This window comes from Phyllostomus discolor, chromosome 2 (assembly GCF_004126475.2).
Source record: "Phyllostomus discolor isolate MPI-MPIP mPhyDis1 chromosome 2, mPhyDis1.pri.v3, whole genome shotgun sequence".
Taxonomy (NCBI): Eukaryota; Metazoa; Chordata; class Mammalia; order Chiroptera; family Phyllostomidae; genus Phyllostomus; species Phyllostomus discolor.
In genome coordinates, this window is record NC_040904.2 from 82,817,416 (window position 1) to 82,828,890 (window position 11,475).

An 11,475-nucleotide genomic window follows, 5' to 3' on the forward strand; every position below is an offset into this window, starting at 1 on the left:
TCATCTAATTTGTTACCAAAATCAACCAATTCTGTGAGCTTCCTGATTACCAGTGTTTTGAACTGTGCATCTGATAGGTTAGCTATCTCTTAGTCACTCAGAAGGATGAGTTCTGAGGTACTGATTTGTTCTTCTGTTTGAGCCATTTTTGGTGGGGGGGGTCTGTTCTCTCCTGTTACAGTGAGGGGGGGAGCCTTAGGTATTCACCAGGGCTGGGCACTCCAGTCACTATATTGTGATGTTGTATGTGAGGGCGGGGTCGAGAGGGAACAATGGTGGTAGCTCCATTCTTCGTGGGACCCCAGCCCTTCTCTGGAATCCTGGGCTGCACACTCTGCCCTGCTCCACAATTGCGCCTCACTGGGTCTGCCAGCTGCTGCTTGCGTCCTCAGGGTCCACCCACTGCGATCTTGCATGCCCCAGATGCCTTATGCATTCCTGGTTGCCTTATGTGCCCAATTCTCCCTGTTCTCTGCGCTGTGACCTGTGCCTGGCTGCTTGTCTCTGCCCCTCCTACTGGTCTGGATAAACAGGTCTATTTCACTTCTTGGCTGTCTGACTTCCATTCAGATAAATTTTCTGTCAGTTCTGGGTGTTATTCTGCCTCTAAATTGTTGTTGTTCCAATCTTGGTTGTGTGTGGGTACGTTGCATCCACCTATGCCTCCATCTTGCCAGAAGTCTCATGTACATAATTTTAAAAGTCAAATAGTACTTCAAGACTTGTAACAATAAAAATAACAGCAATGCAACTACCGTATTTTTTAGACCATAAGACGCACCCAGGTTTTAGAGGAGGAAAATAGGAAAAATTTTTGAAGCAAAAAAATGTGGTAAAATATTTAATAACATAAATAACATTTTTCACCAATGTAAATGTAAACAGAACTCAACAGCAGCATTAACAACCATTATTCCTCCCAATTTGGGGAAAAAAAGTGTATTGTTCGTTTGAAACTATGGATCCACACCTGGAACAAAAACCTAGAAGAAATGACAAAAACAAAAAATTCTTAGAAGAAACTACATACCCAGACTGACTCAGGCGGGAATATATGAATGCTCACTTACTAGTGGCAGATATGGAATCGTAATCAAATACCCCCAATGAAGAAAAATCCTATGACCAGGGGCGGTTCACTGGTAAATTTACCAAACATTTAACAAAGAGTTTAACAGCAATACTTCTTAACACTTCAAAAAATCAAAGAGGAAAGAAGACCACCAAAAACTCTGAGAGTCAAAGAAATCTGAGAAAGAAGAATAACGCAGGAGATATTACACTCCCTGATTTCAAACTATATGACAAATTTATAGTAATTAAAAGAGGATGGTACTGAATGAAGACAGACATATAAACCAGTAGTAGAACAAAATCAAGAGCCCAGAAATAAATCCATGCACATACAGTCAACTAATATTTGACAAGGGAGTCAAGATTACTCAATCAAGAAAAGATAGTTTCTTCAATAAATGGTACTGGGAAAACTGGATATTCACATGTAAAAGAGTAAAACTTGACCCCTATCTTACACCACTCACAGAAATTAAATTGAAATGAATTAAACACTTACATTTAAGACCAGAAAGCATGACACTCCTAGAAGAAAACATAGAAAAAAAGTTCCTTGACATGAGTCTTGGTACTGATTCTTTGGAAATCACACATCATACAAGTTATCAAGAAACTTTGTAAGTTGGTAGAAACACTGTGAACTGGAGACAAGTCCTTTTTGCCTTCAACCACTTGCCTTGATGAGCTCTGTAATGTAGCTTAATCTCATTTCTTGAAACTGGTTCTGACTTCTCAGTCCTTCCAAAAAAATGTATTAAGAAGTAGCAATACTTATACGGAGAAACTCTTTTGGGCTAACTTGAAGCTTCACAGTTTCCTGGGGGATCTGCCACATGGTAAAGTACAATGAATAAAATGACAATTCTTTCATCTGCTGTTCATTTAGTATTAGATCAGGTGCAAAATATAGCATCTTCCCACTGACATATTGATAGGATCTTCATCCTAGTCCAAACACCACTAAACTCATCCAAGAATATTGGACAGTAGTTATCTGGTCTTCAATATCTAAGTCCTGAAAACCTGGCAGTGACTTAGACCATGTGACTATTGGAAGAAGCTGTCTTTCGCCTAGTTATTTAAGACTTACCAGCAAAGAACTGGGAGTCTCAGGTTTGGCGTTTCATGTCCTGCATAGATCACATCTGGTTTAATGCTCATTGGCAGGTTGATCAGTGAGGGGATTAACAGTGTGTATTGATTTGGTGAAAAAGTGAATTTCTGGGTTAGGTTTTGGCTTTCTTTAGAAATGCGCACTGGCTGTGGGCAAGTGACAGCATCCAGTGTTCTCATAACTCTGACTTTATTGAACTTTTTAAACTTTTGACCCTGGGCTCCAACAGGGAGACAGTGGCTCAGAGGGAACTGGAGTCGTACAGGGAAAGATTCGGTTGTGTGGCTTTGGGGAGAGGGCTGGAGGGGCAGCTGCCACTGCCTCTGTGTTGAGTCCCTCCCCCCACCTTTTTAAAAATAACAGCCAGTTGCTTCTAAGTAGTTCTTGAACCTGTATCATTTAATTTTTCACTGTGTAGAAAATGGCAATTTTTCATTGTGCAGAAAATGAAGGAGTGTCTGTTAGGGTTTCTTCCACAGCTCAGGCTATTTTTGTGAAATCAAAAGAAAAGAGGCTGTTTTGTGTTTCCTTTGGCTAAGGTTACCCTCAGATTTGTTTTCTGGGCTGTCCTGTTCTCTCACTTATTAAGCAACTACAAATGGGCTACCATTTATGCACCCACACTGAGATAAGGATACATGGAAATACTGGCCTGGTACCTGCCATTAATGAGCTTAAAATTTAATGAAAACTAAACACATATACACACATGACCTTTAAATAATCTTTACAACCTAGCAGTATGTTAAAAAGCACCCAAACAAAGAATTCAGGGAATTGAATGATCACTAGGTAAATTTTATGGAAGGGCTGGGGAGATAGCTTATGTATTTCTAGATTTTCTTGGTCTCATCTTGTTCTAGGACCTTTATCTCTTCTGCTCATTTGCTTTGCCTGAGCTGCTGAATCTTACAGAATCTGTGGTCTATGATGTTCTACCACATGAGGCTGTCCACGTCCATGAGTGGAATCTCTGGGTCTTCCTACTACTTTGATACTTGTATGAACTAGCACTATTAAGCACGGACTCTGGCTTCCTAAGCAGCTTGTAAAAGTTCAGAATATGCAACCTGGTGGTTTGGGAGAGTTGACTCTGGCTAAAGAAAACCAGGAGCTGGAAAGAATTTGGGCAGATAAATATCCTTTCCTTTTCTTCCTTGATCAGGCTCATCTGAAAAATAGTTTCTCTGACCAGACTGTTTGAAGACAAGTGACTGGCTGAGATTCTTCAAGCTCATTGTGAAGTAGAAGCCCTTGTTGTTATGTTTATCTTAAATTGCTTGTCACCTTTCCCTGTCTCATTTTTCTTTTTCTTCATTCTTATCTTGGGATTGCACCTCCCTGACTAAAGTAATACCCTGTAATCTTTGTCTCAGTTTTTGTTTCTAGAAGTCTTGGAGTAAGACAGAAGAGTAGACAATCTTTTAAAAAAGGAATGATCTGTGTTGAGAACATTTATGTTGGAAAATAGCCAAGGTCAAGTTTCAGAGGGTCATGTTGATAGACATGTGGATTCTTTGAAGGTTTCTGAGCAGAGGAGTGCCACAAAGGAAATTGATATTTAGGAAGGTAGATTAGTTCGAGGTAAAATATTGGAGTGGTGGAGGTGGGTGGAACTGGAGACAGGAAGAATAGTTATCATTTAAATGTGAGGATGAGTGTAGGACCAATCTGTAGAAATTAAACTGTAGGCAAGGAATATTAGGAAGGCTTTAGCCATCTTGGTAAAATAGGAAGCATGGTCATTCACTAGAAGTAAGAGGAAGCAATATTGGAGGGTTGAGGAGGCAGGGAATTTCAATGTACCCTCCTGAGGTCATGCTCCTGAGCATCAGTGGTCCAGGTTGGGTGATGTTGCTCCTTCTGGGGCCTTGCTGGTGGCTGTAGGTCTTTCTGTTCTCTGTCAGTATGCTTCTTGGACACAGACAGTTTCTCATTTCATGGTTAGTTTGTGTGCTACAAACAAATTACCAAAAGCCTGATCAGATATTTACAGTCTATTCAATTTGGATTTTGTTAATTAAATTTTGTTCGTTATGTAAATTAATTGGTTAACAGATTAAAAAATTAATTGTTAAATGTGTGAATTAAAACTACTATAGAAAATGCTATTTAAAGCACTTTTTAAATGAACAAACATATGAGCCCTGTGGTTGTACAGCAATTGGCTTTTCTTGTACAGCCAGAGTAACCACAGAACACTCAAGCAGTCATGCCTTTTGTCTAGACTTTGCTGTTCCTGAGAAGGCAGAAGTGGGGCTACGCAAGCCTCATATTAATCTGGTTTCTGAATGCCAAGCATGTGCTCAGTTTTTTTTTAATTTTTTTAAACATTCAGTTACATTAAACTTTTTTTGAATATTTAAATATTGGCTAGCTATTGAACACTTGGGTTTGTGTTGAAGTTCCTGTGCCCAAGATTACTTTGCTAATGTTCCAAGCATTATGTGAGAACAGTTTATGCGCTTGGGCAGGTAGGCAGAGAGGTATAATAAAAAACCAGAGGAGATAACATATCTGCACAGGTTCTGAGTTGAGAAAATTCAAAGAATCCTTAAGTTAAAGCAAACAACAAACCAGAAGCATAAAAATGGTCCCCCTAAGGAAACGGTGTTGTTTGCATGATGTTGTGGTTTCCATGGGCTAAGAGTGTTGTCTGGCTAGTGGCACAGGCAGGAGTCTGCTTTGGCTTCAGTTAATCTTTCTGTGGTGGCGCAAGTGCCAAGGTGGATTCTTTTTCAAGGGGTGGTCTAAAGTACAGCCCATTTGTCTTTAGCATTGAAGTGGCCATCCTTATCCTTATAATAGGATATTGGCTTTTTTTGTGCCATCACAATTACTTTTGCAGAGATTGAGCCTGACCCAGAGATGAGTCTTAGCTGCTTTTCACTGTGATTACTGGTAAAGAGTCAGCAGTATGTCATCGGTAACTAATGGTTTCAGTTTCATCACAGGAAGATGTGAGCCAGGAACAGCATTAGAATCAACCAAAGTCTTGTGGGAGTCTAATCACTGTCATGGGTGGAAGGTGAACCAGGTCGGGGGAGTTTTGAAATAGGGGGGTATTTCAAAAATAGGGGGCAGCATCATATTTTGAAGTGACAGAGGATGGGGAAAAAGGCCATCTCAACAAGGAAATAAGTACAGGATAAGAAATATATGGAGGAAAACTGAATAAGACATTTTTTTTTTTAAATTCTTGTACCAGGAGAAAGCATATGCTATAAGTTGGCTTCTTTAACTTACTAAGATGCCTATGCCAGAAGCTTTGAGCCTTGCTAAAAAAACTACCAAAAGATTGTGGAGCCTCTTAGGCTTACCTTCCTTCAAATCACTTCCAACCTTTCCACACGACTTATATCGGTCCCTGGATCTGCTTGGTTGTCTCAACTTGCCCAGGGATTTGGCTTTGGTCTGTTTCTCATGGCTCTGACCTGGCAAGCTCATACAATGCTGCCTGTAGCAACTGCCTCTTGGCATTGTAGATTTCATTCATAGGCTAGAAGGTTTCTTTATCTGAGCTGCTGTGGTCTAGAACACAGATGTCCAGGATTTATTGCTCCATCAGGCCTGTTGAGACAGATGTTTTTCTCTGAAAAAAAAATCTATAAAAACAAAATAAAACAATACTTGATCAACCAACCAATTAATTAATCAGCCCCACCCACTAAAATCCCCAAAGATCCTCACTTACAGAGAGTGAATGAAGGTTCCTCCCAAGTAAAGCTGCCTGCATTACCAAGGAGCATGCTTGTGGAAGGAGTTTCCCAGGCTGCACCCACTGATCCCTGCTTCAGCTACAGATTAAAAGTGCAACTGAGCCAGCAGGCTGCTGCACAAATGCTCAGCTGGCCTCTGAGTCCTGCTAGTGCCAACCTTTTAAGTGACCTGATTATGTCTTTATATTTACAGAACTGACATATGGAAGTATCTGAGAGTTGCCCTGCAAAGTACTGGTATTTGCTTTGAATTCAAGAATTTATCATTCTGGTTTTTTTTTTTCAATATAGGGGAGTGAGAGGGAAATGAGGCTCCCACCACCAGCCCTTGACAGATGATCAGTAGCCTCCTCGCCAAATCCAGTGGCGTCTGTTTAATGTCTCTAAGTTCCTGCAAAGAAATTGGTGCCATCATCTGTTTCATCATTCCTACCTTTCATCTCTTACCCAGTGGCATGTCCTAAAAACTGTTCCTAAAGACTGTTATTTTCTTTCTATACTTTCTTTCGTCACTGGAGAATAGGTTTATTGTATGATTCCAACTTGCACCTCTCTGTAGATAATACTTGTCTCCATCTATCCCTGCTCCAGATTGTTACCTGAGTTTTGATACTTATTTATAGCTGACAACTTAGATGCCTTCATCATCATGAAGTCATTCAGAAATCATTATGTCCCAGGCCAAACCTATCTTCCTTTAAAATTTCCCCAATTTACTCCCAGTTTTATATCTCTAAGCCTAGAATAGTTTCTTCATCTTCAGTTCTTATATACATCACTACCTTGTCCTATTGAATTTTCTTTTAAATTGTTCTATACTTTGTTTCCTTTTCCTTTCATTTTCACTGCCACCAAGTCTCATGTTCTTAAATCAGTATCCTCTTATCTTTACACTGTTTAGATGTATCCTCTCCAGATATCATCTCTACTATGAAATTTTCTTGTTCCATATAGCCTACAAGATGAAGCAAAACCTCCTAGCACAGTCTGCTTCCCTGACCCCATCTCCTGCCTCATCCACTTTGCTTCAATTTAATTAACAGACATCCTTGGAATTGAGAAACCAGAGCCTCAGGGGACCCAAGATCCCTACTGTCTTTTAGGCCACCTTGAGATTATTACCACCATATCGACCACAGGATCTTGGTAATTTCAATTTTCACACTCAGTACCTCTTCTGGTATCTAGGAACTTCATTCTCAGGTGAGCTAAACCCTTACTCACTCCATATTTTCTTTTAAATTCCAGGTAGTATGTCAGTGGTACCTGAGAAGAGGAAGGAATTGCTGACAGAGGGAGCACTTCTGAAGTAGAGTTGAAGAGAAAGTTTTAAACAGTAGATATATCACTGTCAAAAACTGACTAATCTTGAGTCTTAGGTGAGTTTTGGTGCATCCTTGATTGCACTTTATTCTAGTAGAACTTTTTGATGAGGATCTTGTGTGGAAAAAATGAATAGAAGACGGAATGTATTTGCAAATTCAAGCTCATATGTAAAATATTGCTGGGAGTTGTGTATGTTTTTCACTAAAGAGTGGGATTAAAAAATATTAGCTGACCACAGAGCCCTGGGAATAACATGTGAAAGAGAATTCTGGGGGAGCCACTTGCAAATGGGTAGGATGTGGTATCATTTTTTCCATGGCCATCACATAATGTGTGACAAGTAAGGGTTGACTTCCACACAGAGATGGAGCCTTTCTCAAAGCCATTAGAGATGAATCTTTCATTAATATGATAGGATAGTGTTTTTCCTTCCTTGATTTGGTTATTAGAAATTGGTTGTATGATTTTTTGTCTTCAGAAATCTTGGTTGTTTTCCATGAACAATAACTGACCAGGTTTCCAGCTGTGGCAGAGGTAGAAACCACCACCCTTACCATGACTGGTGTAGCTCAATTTGTTGGGCATCATCCAGCAAACTGAAAGGTTGCCTGTTCAATTCCTGGTCAGGGCATATGCCTGGGTTGTGGGATGGTTCCAGGTTAGAGGGTGTACAAGAGGGAACTGATCAATGTTTCTCTTTCACATCCAAGTTTCTCTACCTCTCTTTCTTTCTTTCTCTATGAAAGAATCAGTATCCTCTATGAAAGAGAAGAAAGAAGAAAGAAAGAAAGAAAAGAAAGAAAGAAAGAAAGAGAAAAAAGAAAGGAGAAAGAAAGGGAGAAAGAAAGGGAGAAAGAAAGGGAGAAAGACGAAAGATCCTCTACCCCAGGGAACATGAAGTCTGCTCCAGATTTGAAGGGTAGGAGTTAGGAAAAATCCAAGAGCATGTAGATACTGGGGCAAAATGATGATTTGGAAACAGAATTTATATGTGAGTATCCCTAGCCTGGCATGTGGATAGACCTCCTGGGGCAAACTTCATCATTTCATCTTTGCAATATACTATGTGCCAGCCTCTGTGGGTAGCTTCCTTTCCAGATGAAGAGAAACTGGAAGGATGTGAGCTGATGACTTACTTGTGGCTAAAGAGGCCAACTGGGTACTTCAGTGACAGTGGTGAATGAAAAGAAAAAGCAAGTGCCTCATGGATTGAGCATCTTGCAAGCCAGAATGCAATCAGCAACAGCCTTTGACTGAAAGTAATCCCTTTCCTTTTTCTGATTTCATATAAATTTTTGAAATATTTGTTCTAGATCTGTGAAATGTGCCTTTGGTATTTTTAAAGGAATTGTGATGAATCCATAGATTGCTTTGGGAGGTATGGGCATTTTAATAATGTTAATTCTTCTAATCCATGAACAGAATATATACTTCCATTTATTTGTATCTCCCTCAATTTCTTTCTTCAGTGTTCCATAGTTTTCTGCATATAGATCTTTTACCTTCTTTTTTTTAAATATATTTTATTGATTATGCTATTACAGTTGTCCCATTTCCCCCTTCACTCCCCTCCACCCTGTACCCCCCCTCCCACCCACCTTCCCCCCCTTTAGTCCATGTCCATGTGTCATACTTATGAGTTCTTTAGCTTCTGCATTTCCCGTACTATTCTTGCCCTCCCCCTATCTATTTTCAACCTACATTCTATGCTACTTATTCTCTATACCTTTTCCCCCTCTCTCCTCCTCCCACCCCTACTGCTAGCCCCCCATGTGCCCTCCATTTCTGTGGTTCTGTTCCTATTCTAGTTGTTTGCTTAGTTTCTTTTGGTTTTGCTTTAGGTGTGGTTGTTAATAATTGTGAGTTTGCTGTCCTTTTACTATACATGTCTTTTCTTTATCTTCTTTTCTTAGATAAGTCCCTTTAACATTTCATAAAGTAAGGGCTTGGTGATGATGAACTCCTTTAATTTGACCTTATCTGAGAAGCACTTTATCTTCTCTTCCATTCTAAATGAGAGCTTTGCTGGATAGAGCAATCTTGGATGTAGGTCCTTGTCTTTCATGACTTGGGATATTTCTTTCCAGCCCCTTCTTGCCTGTAAGGTCTCTTTTGAGAAATCAGCTGACAGTCTGATGGGAACTCCTTTGTAGGTGACTGTCCCCTTACCTCTTGCTGCTTCTAGGATTCTCTCCTTTGTTTTTACCTTGGCTAATGTAATTATGATGTGCCTTGGTGTGTTTCTTCTTGGGTCCAACTTCTTGGGGCTCTCTGCGCTCCTTGGATTTCTTGGAAGACTGTTCCCTTTGCCAGTTTGGGGAAGTTCTCCTTTATTATTTGTTCAAATAACTTTTCCACTTGTTGGTCCTCCCCTTCTGGTACCCCTATAATTCGGATGTTGGAACGTTTAAAGGTGTCCTCGATGGTCTTAAGCTTTTCTTCGATTTTTTGAATTCTTATTTCACCATGCTTTCCTGCTTGGTTGATTCTATCTTCCTTCTGGTCTACTGTGTTGTTTTGAGACTCAGATTCCTTCCTTTCACTATTGGCTCTCCTCCGTATATCTTCCTGCATCTCTTTTATGGTAATCTGCATTTTTTCATGTAATTTGCATCCAAAATCAACCAGTTCCTTGAGCTTTCTGATCACCAGTGTTTTGAACTGTGCATCTGATAGATTGGCTATTTCTTGGTCACTCAAAAGGATGAGTCCTGGGGGACTGATCTGTTCTGCTGAAAACATGTCTTATGTCTTTCCGTGTCTCTCCTATTATTTTATTTATTTATCTTTTTTCTCTGGTCTGGTCGCTCTTGTTACGGTGGGGGGCGGAGCCTTAGGTGTTCACTGGGGCTGGGCGCCCCAGTCACTAGATTGTGACGTTATATGTGGGGGCAGGAGCCGGAACGGGGACAGGAGGGATCAATGGCGACCACTCTGCTCTCCCAGAGTCAGACACTTCCTTGGGCGGACCGTGAGCTCTGCCCTGGTCCACAATCGCTGCCCCACTGATTCCCCCAGCCGCCGCTCGCGTACTCAGGGATCACCGCTGCACCGCTGCACTCCTGCGCCCCGGATGGCTGTCGGGCTGATTTTGCGCCAAATTTCCCCTGACCTACGCGTGCCTGTGACCCCTGCCAGCCCTGCGCCCGCTTGGCTCGTCGTCCCCTACCAGTCTGGATGTACGGGTCTACTTCAACTTTTTGGCTGTCCAACTTCCATTTAGATAAATCCTCTGACAGTTCTGATATTATGACTGCAAATCATTGTTGTAAATTATTGTTGTTCTGTTTTTGGTTGTGCGAGGAGGTACGGTACGTCCACCTATTCCTCCATCTTGTCGGAAGTCCTCGATCTTTTACCTTCTTGTTTAAATTTATTCCTGGGTACTTTTTTCTTTTGTTACTATAGTAAATGGGAACTTTTTCTTAGTTTCTCTTCCTGGTAGCTCATTTTTGGTGTACAAAAATGCCATTGATTTCTGAATACTGACTTTGAATCCTGCTACTTTGCTGAATTCACTTGTTAAGTCAAATATTTTTTTGACAGAGGCTATAGAGTTTTCTATGTACAGTATCATGTTGTCTGCAAATAATGACAGTTTTACTTCCTCCTTTCCAATGTGGGTGCCTTTTATCTCTTCTTGTCTGATCACTGTGGCTAGAACCTCCAGTACTGTGTTGAATAAGAGTGGAGAAAGTGGGCACACTTGCCTTGTTCCTGATCTTAAGGGAAATGCTTTTAGTTTTTGCCCATTTAGTATGATGTTGGCAATAAGGTTTTTGTATGTGGCCTTTATTATGTTAAGTTGTGCTCCCTCTGTTCCCACTTTGTTGATTGTTTTTATCATAAATGTGGGCTGGATTTTATCAAATGTTTTTTCTGCATCTACTGGTGTAATCATGTGATTTTTGTCTTTCACATTGTTTATGTGATATATCATATTTATTGATTTGCAAATATTGTATCATCCTTGCATCCCTGGAATAAATCCTACTTGATCATGGTATTTGATCTTTTTAATGTATTGCTGGATCTGGTTTGCTAATATTTTGTTGAGGATTTTAACATCTGTTTATCAGCCTCAGCAATCGTGAGAAAGAAGAGGAAAGTTGGAGGGATCACAATACCCAGTATTGAACTATACTACAAGGCCACTGTAATCAAAACAGTCTTATACTGGCATAAGAACAGACACATAGATCAATGGAATAGAATAGAGAGACCAGAAATAAACCCATGTGT

General features: G+C 40.4%; 1 pseudogene; it reads right to left on the reverse strand.

Moving 5' to 3' along the window:
* Nucleotides 1-1,301: 1,301 nt before the first annotated feature.
* Nucleotides 1,302-5,668, reverse strand: LOC114488502 (annotated as a pseudogene).
* Between the last annotated feature and the right edge of the window lie 5,807 nt (nucleotides 5,669-11,475).